At 39.0% G+C, this 23473-nt stretch overlaps 1 protein-coding gene across 1 annotated transcript in view; it reads right to left on the reverse strand.

The window, feature by feature from the left end:
- LOC135703350 (uncharacterized) overlaps positions 1–18087 on the reverse strand; it is a 41576-nt gene extending 23489 nt beyond the window's left edge. Inside the window, exon 1 of the mRNA XM_065224544.1 lies at positions 17962–18087. The gene's annotated coding sequence lies outside the window, so the exon portion shown is untranslated. The remainder of the gene's footprint in view (positions 1–17961) is intronic.
- Between the last annotated feature and the right edge of the window lie 5386 nt (positions 18088–23473).

Here is a 23473-nt window from a genome sequence, read left to right on the forward strand (position 1 = left end):
TCTTTTGATTGTCGATTTCTCCATATTTAGGTGTTGGAAAGTTGAATCTCTAACTAAGATATGCTCGATCCCCCGCTGCTGGTGTACAAAAGGAGCAGTACTAAGCAGCTAACGGATTTCCACACTACATGGCATATACAATCAACTCAAATTTAAGTTTAATTTACTCAAACTCTAGAAAACTTAGTTTACTTGTAGACTGTGTAAAATTTTCTGAGCCTCATAAATCTTTACGAAGCCTATAAGTTAACTACGTTTTCAAGAATATGAGTGAACTAATCTCAACTTTGAGTCGCCCTCATTTGTCGTGTAATCGTAATGGATGTATTCCCAACTCCAATTATACCCCGGACAGACTATGGCTTATATCATGTAATATAAGCTGTCTTGCAATGAGCACTCATACATAGGATTTCCAGTGAAAACTAGATGTATGGGTGCTCATTGCAAGACAGCCTATATTACATTATATAAGCCATAGTCTGTACGGGGTATTAGGTTCAATTCGATAAAATCAGGTGATTTTTGCTCGACCATGACTTTTCAGACATTTCAAATTTCGCATCGATTTCATGACCACATCCCCGTCCCCATCACAAGCAAAAATTGTGCTAATTTCATACAGCCTAATAAGATATTTCTGAAATTCACAGACATTTTTCGCAGACTTCTGAAAAAAAAAAAAAATATATATCTGGCATCTCTGATCTGAATTTTGACATAACAACATTCTCTTTTGATCGAGGCAACCTCTGAGTATCGTAGTCAACATTTGTTTTTCTTCATTCGTGGCTGGATGTTCATTATCGCCTCCGTTGTTGTGAATATTGATATTCCCCGCATAAACAATAACCATAAGAAGCGCCTAACCACCAATTCGAGCTATCATCCAAACTTTATGTGGTATGGTCGTACCATCTATGATATCGTTAGTGTATGGTAATCGTTTATTAGGGTCGTCTTCATCTTGTTGGGGATGATTTTTAGGATCAAATGCAAAACGATTATTTTCATTTTACACAAATATAGCGCTGCATCTCACTGCGTCCTAGCAAGAAGTACGGTCGACTTGTTTCGCGCTCCGTTAATTTGGAAGTTTTCTCGCTATTATCTGACGTAAATAATCAGTTTTTTCTCGCTTAGTGATTCCTGGCATAATTCTCGATAAATTTATCAAAAAGTGAGTTTTTTTCTGAGAAGAAAGTGTGTTTTCGGCATCATCGGAAGGAAAATTGTTTTTGCGATTGCCAATTCGCCAACCATTTTGCGCACCATCGGTGCGTGGTCACGCATACCTGTGCACACGGATCATCGTCATCGAGTGTCAGCATCTGCCTCCACATTCAAACCGCTCATCCATCTCGTGTGTTCAGCTGAGTGCCGAGCTTCATACAAGCACACACCAACGAAGACCGCCCGCACACGCGGATCGAAGATCATCAAAGCTGCGCGTCGCTCCGCTGCTGCTGTGTAAACGCTCGGTGATAGTAGTATAGGATTATCAGATAAGTTTTTGTTTCTTGTTTCTTTCTTTCTCCCATCAGTTAAATTTTAAGTTTGTGTTTCTGTGTTTGTATTTTTTTTTCTCGTGTATTGTGTCCGAGTAATTTTGATTATCGTTGCAGTGGTAGAGCGTTTTTCGCTCCCACTAGTACGGCAAAATGGACATTTTGTCGGAAGACGAAATGGACGTTTTGTCGGAAGATGACACCACTTTGCCACGCGATAGCAAGAAGGGTCGAAAACGTCTGTCATCCCAGAAATCAGATGATGCCATCCCTGGTTCGTCATCTCAGTCTGGTAATGGACAGGGACAGATAAGCCCCCGATCGCGAGCCTACCCAGAAGACTCGACTGGCCCATGGGTTGTTTACTTTCAGCCCAAAAAGAAACCTTTGAATGTAATGCAAATTACTAATGATCTGACGAAGCGGTTCTCGGCCGTGACCGAAATCTCGAAGGTGAGGTACAATAAACTTCGCGTTGTCGTCTCTAACCTGAAACAAGCTAACGAGATTGCTGCCTCCCAGCTCTTTACACTCGAGTATAGAGTGTACATCCCAGCTCGTAATGTGGAGATCGAAGGTGTGGTCACCGAAGCGAGTCTGACCCCCGAGATCTTGGCGAAGCAAGCGGTTGGCCGTTTCAAGAACCCCTTGCTTCCCACGGTTGAGATACTGGAAGTCCAGAAGCTGAACTCAGTATCTTTCAGCGAGGGTAAAAAGAGCTTTACCCCCACAGACTCGTTTCGGGTGACCTTTTCTGGTTCAGCCCTTCCTCACTACATCGAGTTGGGAAAACTTCGGCTACCTGTGCGTTTGTTTGTTCCTCGGGTCATGAACTGCCAAAATTGCAAACAGTTGGGACATACGGCCTCTCACTGTGGCAGCAAGGCACGCTGTTCCAAATGCGGGGAGAAGCACGAGGATGGCGCCTGCACAGTCACTGCACCAAAATGCGTGTACTGTAAGGGAACTCCTCATGGTCTCTCATCGTGCCCGGCGTACAAACAACGCGGGGAGAAACTAGAACGCTCTCTTAAGGAGCGTTCCAGGCAGTCTTTTGCAGCAATGCTAAAAACAGCCACACCATCAACCAACGACAAAAATCCCTTTGCTGTTTTGTCTGATGACGAGTCTGACTCTGACTTGGCTGAGGAGGGAGTTTCTTTCAGTTTTCCGGAAGGTTCTGCACGGAAACGGAAACGCATCCGTTCGCGGAAAGTTGCAGATAAGGAACCCCAAATCAGCTTGCCCAAATCAAGGAGTGATGGAAAAAAGGAAGTTTCAACTCCTCCTGGATTCCGCCGAACTGACTATAACCAGAACTTTCCATCTCTCCCGGGGACATCAAAAACCCCTGATGGCCCATTTTTAAGAACAGAAGCCCTTTCTTCATCCGGGTTGTTCTCATTTGATAAAATTGTGGACGATATTCTCAAGTACCTCAATATTTCTGATCCTCTCAAAAGCATTGTTCTGGCAATGCTTCCTTCTGTGAAGACCCTCTTGAAGCAATTGACATTGAAGTGGCCCCTCATTGCAGCAATCATTTCCTTCGATGGATAATTTTCCAAACGAGGTCGGGGATTTGATCACTGTTCTACAGTGGAATTGTCGAAGTCTCATTCCTAAATTAGATTCTTTTAAGTTTTTAATTCACAATAATGATTGTGATGCATTTGCTGTTTGTGAAACTTGGCTCTCTTCAGATATCGATCTTCCTTTTTATGATTTTAACATTATTCGACTGGATCGTGAGGATTCGCGTGGAGGAGGGGTACTTTTGGGGATCAAAAAGTGCCATTCCTTCTATAGAGTGAATCTTCCACAATTTCCAGGTATTGAAGTTGTTGCATGTCAGGCTATTATTAAAGGTAAGAGCCTTTGTATTGCTTCTGTTTATATTCCTCCTAGAGCCGTTGTTAATCGCAAACAACTTTCAGATATCTGTTCGGTACTTCCTGCTCCACGGTTGATTATGGGAGATTTGAATTCCCACGGTACAGGCTGGGGGGAACTGTATGATGACAACCGTTCTACTTTGATATATGACCTCTGCGACAGCTTTAATATGACAATTCTTAACAATGGAGAAGTAACACGTTTGGCTGGCCCATCCTCGAATGGAAGTAGATTAGACCTCACACTTTGCTCTAACTCATTATCGTTGGATTGCACGTGGAATGTGATCCAAGATCCCCACGGTAGTGATCACTTGCCGATCAAAGTTTCAGTTGCCAGTGGGTTCAATCCGTCGGAACCCGTTAACGTCGCGTACGATCTTACCCGTAATATCGATTGGACAAAGTTCAAGAATGTGATAGAAGATGCCCTAACGTCGGTAGAAGGGCTTCTACCGTTGGAGGAATATAACTTCCTCTCCAATCTGATCTTGGACAGCGCGCTTCAAGCTCAAACTCGGCCGGTTCCAGTAACGTCTTTCCGTAGGAAACCTCCTTCCCCTTGGTGGGACCAGCAATGCACTGAGGTTTATCGTAAAAAGTCCGACGCGTTTAAGCTTTTCCGGAAACGTGGAACACCCGTACATTTCGAAGCGTACTCGGCTCTTGAACGCGAACTCAAGAGCCTCATCAAAGCCAAGAAACGCGGATACTGGCGGCAATTCGTGGACGGATTATCGCGCGAAACGTCGATGAATACGCTTTGGAATGCGGCGCGAAGGATGCGTAACCGGTCTTCAAACAACGAGAGCGAGGAGTACTCCGATAGTTGGATCCTCAGATTCGCGCGAAAAGTATGTCCTGATTCTGTGCCGGCACAGATGATTCCTCGCGAAACGACGAATTCGGTAGACGAGATCAGCCAGCCTTTTTCAATGCTGGAGCTCTCACTCGCGCTCCTTTCGTGTGGCAATTCGGCTCCGGGGGCTGATAGAATCAAGTTCAACTTGTTGAAGAACCTCCCAGACGTCGCTAAGAGGCGCATGTTGAACTTGTTTGGTCAGTTCCTGGAGCTCAATATTGTTCCGGATGATTGGAGGCGGGTGAGAGTTATAGCCATTAAAAAGCCTGGAAAACCCGCGTCAGATCACAATTCGTATCGTCCCATTGCGATGTTATCGTGTATTCGAAAATTGTTGGAGAAAATGATCCTTTTTCGCCTGGACAAATGGGTTGAGTTGAACCACCTACTCTCAGATACTCAATTTGGTTTCCGTAGGGGCAAGGGAACGAACGACTGTCTCGCGTTGCTTTCCACTGAAATTCAGTTGGCTTTTGCTAATAAAGAGCAAATGGCTTCTGTCTTCTTGGATATTAAGGGGGCTTTTGATTCAGTATCGGTTGAAGTCCTTTCAGACAAACTCCACGCTTGTGGCCTTTCTCCATTAATTAATAACTTTTTGTACAATTTGCTGTCAGAGAAACATATGAGCTTTTCTCATGGAAACTCTACAGCTTCACGATTTAGCTACATGGGTCTCCCCCAGGGCTCATGTTTAAGCCCCCTTCTGTATAATTTCTACGTCAGAGAAATTGACAATTGTCTAAGGGACAACTGCACGTTGAGACAACTTGCAGATGACGGAGTAGTGTCTATGACAGGACCCAGAGAGGCCGACCTGCAAGGACCCTTACAGGATACCTTAGACAATTTGTCTACTTGGGCTATCCAGCTAGGTATCGAATTCTCCACGGAGAAAACTGAGTTGGTCGTTTTTTCTAGGAAGCATAGCCCAGCACAACCAAAGCTTCAACTTTTGGGTAAACCGATCACTCATTCTATGTCCTTCAAATATCTTGGGGTCTGGTTCGATTCAAAATGCACCTGGAGATCCCACATTGAGTATCTGAGACGAAAATGCCAACAAAGGATCAATTTTCTCCGAACAATTACCGGAACGTGGTGGGGAGCTCATCCGCAAGATCTTCTAACGTTGTACCGGACAACGATTTTATCGGTTTTAGAGTACGGTAGTTTTTGCTTCCAGTCGGCGGCTAAAACGCACATCATCAAACTGGAACGGATCCAGTATCGCTGTCTTCGTATCGCGTTAGGATGCATGCACTCGACTCATACGATGAGTCTCGAAGTGTTAGCGGGCATGTTGCCACTCTCTGATCGGTTTTCGGAATTATCCCTCAGGCTCCTCACCCGTTGTGAAATTATGAACCCACTGGTGATTGCAAACTTTGAGAAGCTTCTTGAGCTAAACCCTCAAACTCGTTTTATGTCATTGTACTACGTGTACATAACACAGGATGTCAGCCCTTCGCAGCATAATCCCTATCGTGTTTGCTTCTCCGACTTCGACAGTTCTGTTCATTTTGATTTATCAATGACGCAAGAGATTCGCGGAATCCCAGAGCATCATCGTTCCATGATTGCTCCGTCAATTTTCGCTGCAAAGTTTGGCCAAGTTGATTCCGCAAGATCGTTCTTCACAGATGAATCACTAATAGAGGCGTCCGCTGGTTTTGGTATTTATAACGAATTTCATAGCGCCTCTTGAATGCTTCATGCTCCTTGTTCCGTATTTGTTGCGGAACTGGCGGCAATACATTATACGCTAGAAACGATCGCCTCACTTGCACCAGATCATTATTTTATTTTTACGGATAGTCTCAGTTCTGTCGAGGCTATTCGCTCCATGAGGCCGGTAAAGCACTCCTCGTATTTTCACATGAAAATACGAGAGCTTCTAAGTGCTTTATCTTTAAGATCTTTTGTCATCACCTTTGCATGGGTCCCATCTCATTGCTCGATTCCGGGCAATGAGAAGGCGGACTCGCTTGCAAAGGTGGGCGCTATGGAAGGCGATATTTACGATCGACAAATCGCCTACGACGAATTTTTCTTCATTTATCGTCAACAGTCCCTCGCCAGCTGGCAAAATAAATGGAGTGAAGGGAGTTTGGGACGATGGTTATATTCAATCATCCCTAAGGTGTCGAAGTGTCCTTGGTTCAAGGGGTTGGATGTGGGTCGAGACTTCATTCGTATGATGTCTCGCCTCATGTCCAATCACTACTCGTTAAACGCTCACTTGTTCCGTGTTGAGCTGGGCGACAGTAATCTCTGTGAATGTGGACAAGGTTACCAGGACGCAGATCACATTATTTGGTCATGTGCTGAGCACCGTGGAGTCAGATCCGAGTTGTATGATTCCCTTCGGGCTCGAGGTAGACAACCTAATGTTCCAGTTCGGGATATTTTGGCTAGACGCGATCTGGAGTTTATGCAACTCATATATGTTTTCTTGAAGAATATTAACCATAGATTGTAAGTTTAATTAACCTTGTGTTTAGTTTGTGTTTTGTATGTGTGTGTGTATTTTTTTTTGTAGATTTGTTTCTGTAATAATTGTATAATTACAGAGTTGATATAACGTCGATAGGATTAAGTATTTGTTTTAGAAATAGTGAAATTTTTTAATCATAAATCATATTCCAAATCTCCTTTTCCCTCTCCCGATCCAAACAATTGTCATCCACTAACCTCGAGAAGACCGCGAGTAATCGGTTCCAATCCTTTAATTTTAGATTTAAGACATTTATAATGTATAAAGAAAATGATAACTTGGCTCTGTAAAGTTTATTCGAATGAGCCTGTACAAATAAAGTAATTAACAAAAAAAAAAAAAAAACAAATATAGCGCTGAAGGACGTATCGTGTAAGTTTTTGCTCACAAACCTCATGCTGTATTAATGATAAAATCCCGGTTTTAGGCTCTCGAATCGACAATATTCTAAATAATCATTTTGCCCAAAATGAATTTGATTATTTTGCTTTTGAGGATCATTTCTGATTTTGACAATTTTGGGTTGGATAATCAAGCACTGGAGAATATCAACAGACGCGTATTTGTTTATGTATAATGAACTCAATTTGTTCATTTCGCTAGTACGTAACAGCGAAGATTTTCAAAACAAACGCAATTCATCTACACTGGGTTGAAGCGCTACTCCTTGCGTGTGATGGTACATGATAAAAACAGGCACTGATTAATACATTTTAATATAGTTGACGTACGTCTACTCCGACGTTTTGTGTTGTTCGTTGCACCTAGAGCATCTCTCACAGTTTTTGTGCAATCCATGCTTTTGTGCCCAAATTCTCCACATTTGAAGTATCTCAACATATTAATCGCGGGAACCGATCACCGATCAAACCCTACATTTACTTTGTTCGCACATAGCAAACATTTATACGTATCGACATCGACTTCAATTACAACACTAAACTTGTTATAAGTGAAGCGTGGATTTTCAAACATGTTCACTACTTTTACATCATTTATAGCAATGTCTTCATTTTAAATCTTTAAGTAGTCAATGAAAACATCGGAGGAATACTGATCGCTCATGCCCATTAGTTTTCAATCTTGGCACCGAAGTGGGAACAACATCACTTTATTTTTCACCCAGATTGTTTTCAATACCATTTTTTACATCATTTAGAAGATAAGCTTATCTAAAAATTTTACTCGAAAACTGCTTGCCCGATCAGTTTGGTGTCATGGGCAATATTGTAGATAATAGATGAGACTATTTGAAAAAATATGCACTCTAAAAACTTTACTCAACTTTTTTTTTATATTTCAAATAAAATCTTAAAAACAATTTTTCTCAAAAAAAGGTTTTTGTATTTTTTTTTATTTGTTGATATGTTTTAGGAGACAAAAAATGCCATCTATTGCACTATAGAAATGATGGGCAAAAAGTTATGATTTAAAAAAAACTCAAGTTTTTGGAAAAATATCCAAAACTTGGTCCAATTACCTTTTTAACTTTATATAACGAAAGTACACCAAATTTACAATAAAAAAGCAACCGAGTAATTTTTTCTAAGTCGCACCGTTTTAACCCTTATGTGATCGACAGGGTATCTGGGTAGGGTTAAATACCCCATTTCCGGCCTATTAAGCACAAACCGCACTTAGTGTTTCTTAATCTAGCGCAGCTTAGCACCAAACGGAATATTATTATTACTGATGGCTTCCAAATTTATGTACCTTTCCGTACGTACCGTAAGATTTCATAAAGAGGAACCAATCATTGAGATATTGTCAAAAGTCTTATATTGCTTCTTGACGCTAAACTCGGCCTACGGATTCTAAACTCGGCCTAACGCATTGAAATGCCAATGAATTCACTTTGGCCTATCGGATGAAGATAGAAATTCATTCGGTCGGAGCGCTTCTTTTGTTTTTGGGAATTATGGGTTCAAACCTTCATATCACGCGTTCTCATTGATTCCGTTCGGTAGCTTATTAACTAAAGTATCGTGCCAAACGCATTATTGCCTTGTTAACTCTGAAATCATGGATTTATTTGAAGTTTTCTGCTCGATAGGCTCAAAATGGGCGATTAGGCCGAAGTAGTTCTTTACCCTACCTTTTCAGATTTCAAGTTAATACATTATGAAGTTATTTTCACGACAGGAAACCAGAATTCAGTGGCATCTTAGAACTCATGGAGTGACAACTTTTCGTGACGAAATATTTCAAATTGCAGCAAGGGGCTTCGAAAGGGGGGGTCGTAAAATTTTTTACCCTTAAAAAGCTCGACAAGGGTACCCGGGTACCCACAAAATTGAACTGCTAGCTACTGTGGCCAATTTTAACCGATTCTGCATTTTTTGGTACCAATGGATTCAGAAACTTATCTTATTTCTAGACATTGCCCACAATGTCCATCCGGAATAGTCTGGTTTCCGGAAATCCGGATTTTCTGTATAGTGTTCCAGAACTAAGCATTTTCTTGGCACTTTCGCCAGTATTTTGAAGGAATCGATATCCAAGTATCAGAATTTCCTTCAAAAACAATTTCAGATTACTTGAGGACCAGTTTAAGGTTTCTCCCCGCCACGGCCATTCCGGCGCAGGTTCCCGTAGGGCCTCTAGTGGCCATAGAAGTGTTTGGGAAGAAACCCCTCAATATGGTTATCAAAATTCATGAATTTACAGCAGAAGACTCTTTATCATAATTTTGTGATCATCCTATGGATTTTCCCCAAAACGGTTATTCCGGAGCAGGTTCCTGTAGGGCCTCCAGTGCCCATAGAAGTGTTTAGGAAGAAACCCCTGCAATATGGGTATCAAAATTCATGAATTTACAGCAGGAGACTGTTTATCATAATTTTGTGATCATCCGATGGATTGTCCCCGGGACGGCCATTTCGGAGCAGATTCCCGTAGGGCCTCTAGAGGCCATAGAAGAGTTTTGGAAGCGACCCCTGCAATATCGGTACCAAAATTCATGAATTCACATCAGAAGACTATTTATCATAATTTTGTGATCATCCGATGGACGAGACGGCCATTCTGGAGTAGGTTCTCGTAGGGTCTCTAGTGGCCATAGAAGTGTTTGGGAAGAAACTGCTGCAATATGGTTATCAAAATTAATGATAACAGCAGGAGACTGTTTATCATAATTTTGTGATCATCCGATGGATTGTCCCCAGAACGGCCATTCCGGAGCAGGTTCCTGTAGGGCCTCCAGCGCCCATAGAAGTGTTTAGGAAGAAACCCCTGCAATATGGGTATCAAAATTTATGAATTTACAGCAGGAGACTGTTTATCATAATTTTGTGGTCATCCGATGGATTGTCCCCGGGACGGCCAATCCGGAGTAGGTTCCTGTAGGGCCTCTAGTGGCCATAGAAGAAACCCCTTTAATATGGGTATCAGAATTCATGAATTTACAGCAGGAGACTGTTTTTCATAATTTTGTGGTGATCTGATGGATTGTACCCGGGACGGCCATTCCGGAGTAGGTTCTTGTAGAGCCTCTTGTGGCCATAGAAGTGTTTGGGAAGAGATCCCTCCAATATGGGTATCAAAATTCATGAATTTACATCAGAAGACTATTTATCATAATTTTGTGATCCTTCGATGAATTGTCCTCAGAACGGCCATTCCGGAGAAGGTTCTCGTTGGGCCTCTAGTGGCCATAGAAGTGTTTGAGAAGAAGCCCCTATAGGGTATCATAATTAATGAATTTACAGAAGGAAACTTTGCCCCATGTCATTATTTCGTCATCTGAATATCAGGGGAAGCTTCTTTTAGATATTAGTGACGTTTAAAGCACGCTCACTAACAGACACAATCACCGTGCGAAGTTGCTCAATGTTTTCCTATAACTAACCTCAACATGTATGGATTCTTCCTTCTAAAATGAGTTTGATAGCAGTTTGCTATTATTTTCCACGGATTTTCACTAATACTTTCTCACAAAGCGCACTAAAATTGATGTATACGTATACGCGTACGCACCACTCGATTATTCACTTGTTCCAAAATGGCCGTTCCATGGACATTTAGTCAGATACAAACAAATAATGAGAAAAGTTTCTTTTTTAAATTTCAAAAAATAAGGAGCATTCTATCCAAGCCCATGCCGGGGACAATCTGTCAGGTAGCCACGAAGATATGATGAATAGTCTACTGCTGAAAATTCATGAATTTTGATACCCATATTGTAGAAACATCCTTCCAAACAAATTCTATGGCCACTAGAGGCCCTACGGGAACCTGCTCTGGAATGGCCATTCCGGGGACAATCCGTCGGACGGCCACAAAATAATGATGAACAGTCTCCTGCTGTAAATTCATGAATTTCGATACCCATATTGCAGGGGTTTCTTCATAAACATTTCTATGGCCCTACGGGAACCTACTCCGGAATGACCGTCCCGGGGACAATCCATCGAATGATCACAAAATTATGATAAACAGTCTCCTGCTGTAAACTCATGAATTTTGATACCCATATTGCAGGGGTTTCTTCCCAAACACTTCTATGGCCTCTAGAGGCCCTACGGGAACCTACTCCAGAATGGCCGTCCCGGGGACAATCCATCGGATGATCACAGGATTATGATAAACAGTCTCCTGCTGTAAATTCATGAATTTTGATACCCATATTATAGGGGTTTCTTCCCAAACACTTCTATGGCCACTAGAGCATGCTTGGCATGCACAGTTGTACACACCAACTGCTCATTTGGTAATAACTTTTCACTCAGATGTTAAAATTTATTTTTCTTTAAAGTAATTGATAGATTAGGCTCATAGTTTACTATAGATATGCGAAGATTAGGTTAAGCTTAACATTTTAATCAACACTAATCAATTTAACACTAAAATTCCGAGATGTGTACTGAGCATTTCTCCCCTCATTTTTACAACACAAAAACAAATACAATTTACTACTAGCATTAAAAACTACTTTTTTTACATATATATAACAATCTTACACTCTATTCTATCTACTGCTTCAAAAAGAACTATGTTCTGTCAACTGTGTGAAAAGTTATTAGCAAATGAGCAGTTCGTGACCAAAACTGTGTATGCCAAGCATGCACTAGAGGCCCTACGGGAACCTGCGCCGGAATGGTCGTTCCGGGGAGAAACCTTAAACTGGTCCTAAAGTAAGCTGAAATTGTTTTTGAAGGAAATTCTAATACTTTGATATCGATTCCTTCAAAATTCTAGCGAAAGTGCCAAGAAAATGAATAGTTCTGGAACATTACACAGGAAATCGGAATTTCCGGGAAACATACTATTTTGGATGAACATTGTCGGCAATGTCCAGAAAGAGGATAAGTTTTTGAATCCAATGGTGCCAAAATATTCCAAATCAGTCACAATTGGCCACAGTAGCAAGTATTTCAATTTGTGGGTACCCGGGTACCCTTTTCGAGCTTTTAAAGGTGTTTTTTTTTGTCGATCACACAACGGTTAAAGATGTAGCTGTTTGAAAGTAGATATTTTTAAAATGTTGGTAGTTTTTGGCCATTTTTAAATTTATATTGCGTTTCTCCAATTCCGACAATATTTTTTCGGGAAGATCAGAAAATTTTACAATAAAAATGCTCTTAGTGGCTCATCAATATATTTAATGTCTTCAATATATCGATATTATAAAAGATTCAATAAATTTCTTAGGGAAAGCCGGAGTCTACACAATCTCTTGCAATAAAATCTACACTGGTCAGACGAAAAGGACTTTGGAAACAAGGTTTAAGGGACACATCGCAGAGGTAAAAAAGGCTAACAAAGAGATGGATAAAGGATCAAGAGAGCAAAGCGTATTTAACTTGGAATACATATTTTGGAATATAGTGGCCATATCCTGGTTCACCGGATAATCTGGATTGACCGATAAAGTGGCCACATTATAAAAATTGTCCTCGAACCTTGCGATTTTTTCCATGTTTGTTCAGATTCATGAGTTCAAAGTGAATTTAATAAAGAATTTAAATTTTGGTGTAAAGTGGCCATATCCTCCGAAAAATCTGAATTAACGTAGAAGTTGTCATATCATGTAAACAGTCCTGCAAAACGACGATATTTTTTCTTTACAATCTGGTTAAAATTCAAATAATTAAAATTGTTTTTTTTTTTCAAAAAGATCCCTATTTTCTCACTTCTGGCAGGTGCTTTAAAAAATCGAAAAATTGAACACATTTGAAGTTCTGTGAACAAAGGTTCAGCTCAATTGATCATAAGAGAACAAAGTTATATCTGCTACTATATCGATCGGCACTGTAAACTCTCCTATAAACTCGCAGTTTGTGTGTATGTGTGTGTGTCATACTCTCAACAACACGACCATCAGCATTCACCATAGAATTTTTCAGTTGTGTTTTTGTTTCAATGATTAAATCTGATTTGATCCTGGAAATGCAAAAGCAGAGATGTGCAGTACCGGATTTTTAACTCTTCAAAAAAGGTCAATAAGCTGTAACTTTTTTGCATGGACATTAAAATTTCTGAAACCTTGGCTGCTGGTACTTCAACTTTTCAAGTTATATCGGTATGGTTGGTTGAATTTGTATGAAGTTTGAGCAGTTTTAATGAAACGCTTCTTATTTGAATTTCTATCTTTAAACTAATTTTATTTAAGCACAATGCACTGCAGCTGATGCATTTATTTCTCATGGGTAGTCCAAACATTGACCTTTGAAACATCGGGAGCAGATTTTAATCAAATCTAAAGCTTTTCTAAGAAATTTTTTTTGACTACAAATATATAAATATAAATGCCAATATTTTGAATGTTAGTAGGAATATGATGAAAAATTTGTGACTGATCAGCAATTTGGCGCTTTCGTCATGGAAGCTGAATGCTGAAAATGTTAAGTTGCTGTACGAACAATTGAAAAAAAAAAAAGTATTTCGGAGGAGTTCCCGTTCATTAAAGCATTACCAGTGGCAATTTACCACCTTCTTTGCACAAATATACACATTTAGAAGATTATTTCGATCAATTGGTAAGGTAAACTACCTAAGCTATACAAATCAAACTAATCATTTATTATTTTTCAGCCATACACTGAATTTTGTGGATAAACAGGGTGTAGAAGATTACATTTTATTTTTACAGATAGCCTTAGCTCGTTGGAGGCTATTCGATCAATGAGGCCGATGAAGCACTCCTCGTATTTCCTAAACGAAATCTGAGCTAAATTGAGTACTTTATCTAACTGCTCCTATACTATCACCTTAGTTTGGGTCACATCTCATTGCTCAATTCCGTTATCACGATATCGACCACGTGCTTTGGCCATGCACCCTCCATTGTGTTGCTAGATCCGAGTTATCCACATCCCTCAGTGCCCGAGGAAAACAACCTTTGACATCTTGGCGAGCCGAGATCCCGATTATTTTAATTTAATTTATGTGTTTTTAAAACGGATCGATCTGAGGATTTAGTAGTAAGCGTCATCTTGTGTTCTCTCAAATTGCTAGGTTCCCATCGGTGTACCCCCATGTTCGTCTTTTCCTCCAGTATGTCGCTTAATTCTAGATCAAGAGCACATTGCTCGAAAAACCTTGTGTTCTCAATCCCTACCCTGTCATCCGTTTGTTACAATTTGTTATCCATAACCTCGAGATAGCCGCGAGTAATCGGCCCCCGCTTCACTAACATTAAGTTTAAGTAATTTTGTAACCCAAACGATGAATATAGGCTCCGCAAAGCTACGGCAAATGAGCCTGGAAAAACAAAACCTTAAAAAAAAAGTTGGGTTTTCAGCCTTTGCGAATCTCAGGCCTAAGAACTAACTGTAAATTGTTAACTAGTTCAGGGACACATAATGTGTTTGTATGTACTATTCATGAAAATGTTAATTTGATTATTCACAACTTAAAGAAATTTGATTTGTCCATTGATGTAAAGTCGATTACAGATAGTTTGATATGTAAAAGAAAAGCAATAGATTACTGCCTACAACCTGGATTAATCTTTTTTCGAACAAAAGTTATTGGAAGAAATCGTGGAAAAAGGCATTAATTTGAACAATGGGTCACAACCGACAGATGTTATATAGAAACATTAGTTGAAGGGCCGGATGAATTTGTTTCCTATTTAATTGGAAAATTAGGGAAATTAATACCTCATGACTTTATAAAACAATAGCAGTCTATGTTTTTGCAGAATACTAAACTGAATTTACATGAAGGTGAATTTGTAGTAATATTTGATTTTTCAGAATACTACACATTTGTATAAGAAGACGAAGTACAAAGTCATCACTGGAATAATCAACAAGCAACTATTCATCCATTTATCATTCATTTTAAACATGAAGGAAAAATTAATCATTTGAGTTATGTAGTAATTTCAGAAGATTTGCGCCATGATTCTGTATCTGTGAACTTATTCATCTCAAAAATGATTGCTTTTGTACGTACAGAACAGCAGTTAACTGTAAAAAAAAATTATTTCATGTCTGACAGAGATGCATCCCAGTATATAAATCGGAAAAAAAAATCTAGTATTTGCCAATTAAGAATAAATATGGAATAGAAGTAGAATGACATTTCTTCGCAACATCGCATGGAAAAGGTCCATTTGATGCTATTGGAGGAACACTGAAACATATGGCTACCAGAGCTAGTCTAGCTAGAGAACGTGAACATCCGATAAAAAAATGCAAACGATTGGGCTCAGAAGCGAAACGAGGATCAGCTGACTCAAATTTTCTTTTGTTATGCAACTACTGAAGAATATGAAACTCATAAGCACGAGTTCAACGAACAACACTCAAAGGCTATAGCCATTCAAGGAACTCAAAAATACCACTCATTTATTCCTATTTCTGAAAGACAATTAGAAGTCAGACACTTTTCAAACTGTAATAATGAAAAGAAAGTTGTTGATATTACTAAGAATTAAAATATGGATTTCTATTACAACGTATAACAATCTAACAATGTAAAAATAAATTAAATTATTCTCGAAAAATCGCAATTATAAATTCTTTGCATATGCTAACGAGCGAAATATGTTTTTGCAAGAAAATAAATTGTTTTAAAAAATACACATTCCGGATAATTTAGATCATATCGATGAGCTACCAATTTTCTAATCTTTTGGAAAATAATATTTTCAGAACTGGAGAACCACAAAATACATTTAAACATGGTTAAAACTACCAAAATTTATAAAATATCTACTTTCAAACCACTACATCTCGAAAACGGTGCAACTTAGCAAAATTTCACTTGAATGCTTATTTATTGTAAATTTGGTGTACTTTCATTATATATATTATCAAGTTTTGGATATTTTTCTTAAAACTTGAGTTTTTCAAAAAATCAGAACTTTTTTGTCCATCATTTCTCCATCTTGAACTATAATGCAATAGATGGCAGTATTTGTCCCCTAAAACATATCAACAAATAAAAAAAAAATATTTATTTGAAATTAAAAAAAATTTGTACAGTTTTTAGAGTGTTATATTTTTTCAAATAGTCTCATCTATTACCTGCAATATTGGCCAAGACACCAAACCGATCGGACGAACAGTTTTCAAATAAAAATTTTCTGAAGATGAGCTGGATATATTTCTTTATGCCCTTTTAAAATTCCATGACGATATGGAGATGCTGAAAATGGCGACATGATGGTGCAAAATGGCATTGTCGGTCATAAAGAACGTTTCCGAAAATTTAAACACATAAAAAAAAAAATACAAAAATAAACCGATTTGCGAAATGCCCAAATTACACATTGCATAATTAATTATGCTTACGTGATCGATACGCTGTATCGAGGCACCACACCACGGTAAGTGCACTGCAGTTCAATCGATCGCTGAGTACAAAGTTATTGATTATTTTGTCACGCTGACCTCAGCATAAGTCTCTCCAGAAGTCTCCCCATTAGAACCCGTGCAAATGCACAATGTAGCGCAACATAGGGCCACCTATTAAAGGCCAACGAATTTGATTAATAGACCAGTTGTGTTCTGAAGTCTATTCAGTACAAGTACTTATAGCCTCTACGCTCTTATTAGGGACCCCTCTGCACTGAAAATCAAATTTCGTTTATACAACGAAATCGCTCGTTTGTTCTACGAATTTATTCGTTGTTTTCTGCAACGAGATTGATTTGTACATTGTATGAAGCTAGTTTCGTTAAAACTGTCACACTCGCTATCGCTACACCCAACCAACGGGCCACAAGTGTTGGTTGTGGGGACCGAAAAATGTGGAATGTGTTAGTGAAGATGGGTTAAAATAACTTCATCATTGGAAGAAATAAACATGACGAAAAAATAAAAAGGGTTCAGACTGGACTCGTATCATGAACCTTGCGATAGTCAGATCTGTGCTTTATCCGTCGCTCTATCTGTGCTGGTAAGGCTAAGGCTAAATGTAAATAAGAAGCACTCATGTAACGGTAATTAGATTTCGTTTGCGGTTTTTGATGCTTGTATGTATTTTTTTTTTTTCTATGACATAAAACCACCGTGACCAGTAATTTGATTTATTGTGGTAGCTTGCATGTATTGCAAACCGAAAATGTTTCAAGAAAAAAGTATACCATCTCCAACACACAATCAGCACTTTAGGAGACAAGAAGGACAGTTTTTGGTTTGTGTGTACGAAGTTGAATTTGTGTATTATATGAATAAGGCGTAATATCAGCATTGCGTCAGATGACAGGAAAAACGAATGTTTCGTACCATTTATGTTATATCGTACATAAATATTAATTTTTACGAAACGGTTTTCAGAGAAATAACGAAAATACATTTTCAGTGTGGGTAGTCCCCGTTTGATACCGTTTAGGTTCCCTATCTAACTGTCCATTTGGTGGACAGTCTTTCTCTCTCTCTCTCTCTGGAGACTGTTTAAAATGACAGTCTAGGCAGTCCCCCGGAAGTCCACCGCCGTCGAAGCCGATCTTCATGAAGACTGATTTACAAGAACAGACTTACTATCACACTCCTACTTATCAAATAAATGATCACTACGGGGCACGCATACGATCAATTCTACCGCTGAACAAGCATAATTTCACACTTAATTAATCGAATATTTAAAACAGCACTGCAAAATAATCTATAACATTCGCCTTTACACTACACCATTTGTTTAAGGTAATAAAATTCATGAGCAAATCGAATTAAAATCTTTTGTCATCTCTTTTATTTGATCGGCCGTCAGTCAGCTTTAAACGACTATTCATATTATGATACTCACTCTTAGTTGCGGCACAATTTACACTTCGTTAGTTTCACTAATTTGAATTATGCTGAGTACAATTTTATTCATCGAATTAAGCACCACAAAAATACCACAAGGCACTGAGTTCTTAACCTTACAGCGGAGCACTCTAGATAAGGACTAACTTGACTTCACCGTCACATCGCTCTTATAAATGGATTGTGATGACCTAATATGCTCCGCAGCGTCGAATTCTGATAACGATAATAATACATTGCAAATGCACAATCTCGCACTGGCGAGCAGTCCTGAGCTTTTTCATTGTCAATGACAGACTTTTGCGCGATATTTCAAAATTGTTTTCCACATAGTCTTAGATAGGCTTGATCTTCGAAAAAAACCTTCGTCAAAATCTCATTTATTTTTTCGAAAATTACAAAGATTGACCTGGTAACAAAAGGTGTAATTTCGTGTATTCTGTAAGAGAGTGTGACTCATTCTCTGGGTCAAATTCATTTTCAGTGTAAGCATTTGGTGACCAGTGGACGAAAACAAATTGTTTGGGTTGGATTTCCGTTTCCTCTAAATTTGGTAAATAAATAAGGTGATTGTTGATTGGTTTATCGCTTTTATCAGCACAATTTTAAATATTGACAACAGGCCTGTCATGTTGATTACTCATGGTTGCTTGTTTTTTAATCAAAACTAACCGGGCACAGAAATATCAATCTACATGTGAGAAGTTCCACGTCAAACGATGAATCGATCAGACTCGACCTTCTCCAATTTGTATGAAACTTTGTGTAATTGTTTGTATGGGTAATGATTCACATTCTTGCTAAAATTCGGGCCTTTTAGATTTTGCAAAGTTTCCTAAATGGCGTCCTTGATTTTTTCCAATAATTGTACCACGAAAACGACATTTCTTATCGGAATGACGTCGCAGACAAAGCTGTAGAGAAAAATAATGTCATCATCGATTTCATGACCACATCCCCGTCCCCATCACAAGCAAAAATTGTGCTAATTTCATACAGCCTAATAAGATATTTCTGAAATTCACAGACATTTTTCGCAGACTTCTGAAAAAAAAAAAAAAAATAAAAAATACATCTGGCATCTCTGATCTGAATTTTGACATAACAACATTCTCTTTTGATCGAGGCAACCTCTGAGTATCGTAGTCAACATTTGTTTTTCTTCATTCGTGGCTGGATGTTCATTATCGCCTCCGTTGTTGTGAATATTGATATTCCCCGCATAAACAATAACCATAAGAAGCGCCTAACCACCAATTCGAGCTATCATCCAAACTTTATGTGGTATGGTCGTACCATCTATGATATCGTTAGTGTATGGTAATCGTTTATTAGGGTCGTCTTCATCTTGTTGGGGATGATTTTTAGGATCAAATGCAAAACGATTATTTTCATTTTACACTAATATAGCGCTGAAGGACGTATCGTGTAAGTTTTTGCTCACAAACCTCATGCTGTATTAATGATAAAATCCCGGTTTTAGGCTCTCGAATCGACAATATTCTAAATAATCATTTTGCCCAAAAAGAATTTGATTATTTTGCTTTTGAGGATCATTTCTGATTTTGACAATTTTGGGTTGGATAATCAAGCACTGGAGAATATCAACAGACGCGTATTTGTTTATGTATAATGAACTCAATTTGTTCATTTCGCTAGTACGTAACAGCGAAGATTTTCAAAACAAACGCAATTCATCTACACTGGGTTGAAGCGCTACTCCTTGCGTGTGATGGTACATGATAAAAACAGGCACTGATTAATACATTTTAATATAGTTGACGTACGTCTACTCCGACGTTTTGTGTTGTTCGTTGCACCTAGAGCATCTCTCACAGTTTTTGTGCAATCCATGCTTTTGTGCCCAAATTCTCCACATTTGAAGTATCTCAACATATTAATCGCGGGAACCGATCACCGATCAAACCCTACATTTACTTTGTTCGCACATAGCAAACATTTATACGTATCGACATCGACTTCAATTACAACACTAAACTTGTTATAAGTGAAGCGTGGATTTTCAAACATGTTCACTACTTTTACATCATTTATAGCAATGTCTTCATTTTAAATCTTTAAGTAGTCAATGAAAACATCGGAGGAATACTGATCGCTCATGCCCATTAGTTTTCAATCTTGGCACCGAAGTGGGAACAACATCACTTTATTTTTCACCCAGATTGTTTTCAATACCATTTTTTACATCATTTAGAAGATAAGCTTATCTAAAAATTTTACTCGAAAACTGCTTGTCCGATCAGTTTGGTGTCATGGGCAATATTGTAGATAATAGATGAGACTATTTGAAAAAATATGCACTCTAAAAACTTTACTCAACTTTTTTTTTATATTTCAAATAAAATCTTAAAAACAATTTTTCTCAAAAAAAGGTTTTTGTATTTTTTTTTATTTGTTGATATGTTTTAGGAGACAAAAAATGCCATCTATTGCACTATAGAAATGATGGGCAAAAAGTTATGATTTAAAAAAAACTCAAGTTTTTGGAAAAATATCCAAAACTTGGTCCAATTACCTTTTTAACTTTATATAACGAAAGTACACCAAATTTACAATAAAAAAGCAACCGAGTAATTTTTTCTAAGTCGCACCGTTTTAACCCTTATGTGATCGACAGGGTATCTGGGTAGGGTTAAATACCCCATTTCCGGCCTATTAAGCACAAACCGCACTTAGTGTTTCTTAATCTAGCGCAGCTTAGCACCAAACGGAATATTATTATTACTGATGGCTTCCAAATTTATGTACCTTTCCGTACGTACCGTAAGATTTCATAAAGAGGAACCAATCATTGAGATATTGTCAAAAGTCTTATATTGCTTCTTGACGCTAAACTCGGCCTACGGATTCTAAACTCGGCCTAACGCATTGAAATGCCAATGAATTCACTTTGGCCTATCGGATGAAGATAGAAATTCATTCGGTCGGAGCGCTTCTTTTGTTTTTGGGAATTATGGGTTCAAACCTTCATATCACGCGTTCTCATTGATTCCGTTCGGTAGCTTATTAACTAAAGTATCGTGCCAAACGCATTATTGCCTTGTTAACTCTGAAATCATGGATTTATTTGAAGTTTTCTGCTCGATAGGCTCAAAATGGGCGATTAGGCCGAAGTAGTTCTTTACCCTACCTTTTCAGATTTCAAGTTAATACATTATGAAGTTATTTTCACGACAGGAAACCAGAATTCAGTGGCATCTTAGAACTCATGGAGTGACAACTTTTCGTGACGAAATATTTCAAATTGCAGCAAGGGGCTTCGAAAGGGGGGGTCGTAAAATTTTTTACCCTTAAAAAGCTCGACAAGGGTACCCGGGTACCCACAAAATTGAACTGCTAGCTACTGTGGCCAATTTTAACCGATTCTGCATTTTTTGGTACCAATGGATTCAGAAACTTATCTTATTTCTAGACATTGCCCACAATGTCCATCCGGAATAGTCTGGTTTCCGGAAATCCGGATTTTCTGTATAGTGTTCCAGAACTAAGCATTTTCTTGGCACTTTCGCCAGTATTTTGAAGGAATCGATATCCAAGTATCAGAATTTCCTTCAAAAACAATTTCAGATTACTTGAGGACCAGTTTAAGGTTTCTCCCCGCCACGGCCATTCCGGCGCAGGTTCCCGTAGGGCCTCTAATGGCCATAGAAGTGTTTGGGAAGAAACCCCTCAATATGGTTATCAAAATTCATGAATTTACAGCAGAAGACTCTTTATCATAATTTTGTGATCATCCTATGGATTTTCCCCAAAACGGTTATTCCGGAGCAGGTTCCTGTAGGGCCTCCAGTGCCCATAGAAGTGTTTAGGAAGAAACCCCTGCAATATGGGTATCAAAATTCATGAATTTACAGCAGGAGACTGTTTATCATAATTTTGTGATCATCCGATGGATTGTCCCCGGGACGGCCATTTCGGAGCAGATTCCCGTAGGGCCTCTAGAGGCCATAGAAGAGTTTTGGAAGCGACCCCTGCAATATCGGTACCAAAATTCATGAATTCACATCAGAAGACTATTTATCATAATTTTGTGATCATCCGATGGACGAGACGGCCATTCTGGAGTAGGTTCTCGTAGGGTCTCTAGTGGCCATAGAAGTGTTTGGGAAGAAACTGCTGCAATATGGTTATCAAAATTAATGATAACAGCAGGAGACTGTTTATCATAATTTTGTGATCATCCGATGGATTGTCCCCAGAACGGCCATTCCGGAGCAGGTTCCTGTAGGGCCTCCAGCGCCCATAGAAGTGTTTAGGAAGAAACCCCTGCAATATGGGTATCAAAATTTATGAATTTACAGCAGGAGACTGTTTATCATAATTTTGTGGTCATCCGATGGATTGTCCCCGGGACGGCCAATCCGGAGTAGGTTCCTGTAGGGCCTCTAGTGGCCATAGAAGAAACCCCTTTAATATGGGTATCAGAATTCATGAATTTACAGCAGGAGACTGTTTTTCATAATTTTGTGGTGATCTGATGGATTGTACCCGGGACGGCCATTCCGGAGTAGGTTCTTGTAGAGCCTCTTGTGGCCATAGAAGTGTTTGGGAAGAGATCCCTCCAATATGGGTATCAAAATTCATGAATTTACATCAGAAGACTATTTATCATAATTTTGTGATCCTTCGATGAATTGTCCTCAGAACGGCCATTCCGGAGAAGGTTCTCGTTGGGCCTCTAGTGGCCATAGAAGTGTTTGAGAAGAAGCCCCTATAGGGTATCATAATTAATGAATTTACAGAAGGAAACTTTGCCCCATGTCATTATTTCGTCATCTGAATATCAGGGGAAGCTTCTTTTAGATATTAGTGACGTTTAAAGCACGCTCACTAACAGACACAATCACCGTGCGAAGTTGCTCAATGTTTTCCTATAACTAACCTCAACATGTATGGATTCTTCCTTCTAAAATGAGTTTGATAGCAGTTTGCTATTATTTTCCACGGATTTTCACTAATACTTTCTCACAAAGCGCACTAAAATTGATGTATACGTATACGCGTACGCACCACTCGATTATTCACTTGTTCCAAAATGGCCGTTCCATGGACATTTAGTCAGATACAAACAAATAATGAGAAAAGTTTCTTTTTTAAATTTCAAAAAATAAGGAGCATTCTATCCAAGCCCATGCCGGGGACAATCTGTCAGGTAGCCACGAAGATATGATGAATAGTCTACTGCTGAAAATTCATGAATTTTGATACCCATATTGTAGAAACATCCTTCCAAACAAATTCTATGGCCACTAGAGGCCCTACGGGAACCTGCTCTGGAATGGCCATTCCGGGGACAATCCGTCGGACGGCCACAAAATAATGATGAACAGTCTCCTGCTGTAAATTCATGAATTTCGATACCCATATTGCAGGGGTTTCTTCATAAACATTTCTATGGCCCTACGGGAACCTACTCCGGAATGACCGTCCCGGGGACAATCCATCGAATGATCACAAAATTATGATAAACAGTCTCCTGCTGTAAACTC

The sequence above is a fragment of the Ochlerotatus camptorhynchus genome, unplaced genomic scaffold (genome assembly GCF_037179485.1).
Source record: "Ochlerotatus camptorhynchus isolate MF236.1 unplaced genomic scaffold, CSIRO-AGI_Acam_v1.1 ptg000212l, whole genome shotgun sequence".
In the NCBI taxonomy this organism is placed as follows: domain Eukaryota; kingdom Metazoa; phylum Arthropoda; class Insecta; order Diptera; family Culicidae; genus Ochlerotatus; species Ochlerotatus camptorhynchus.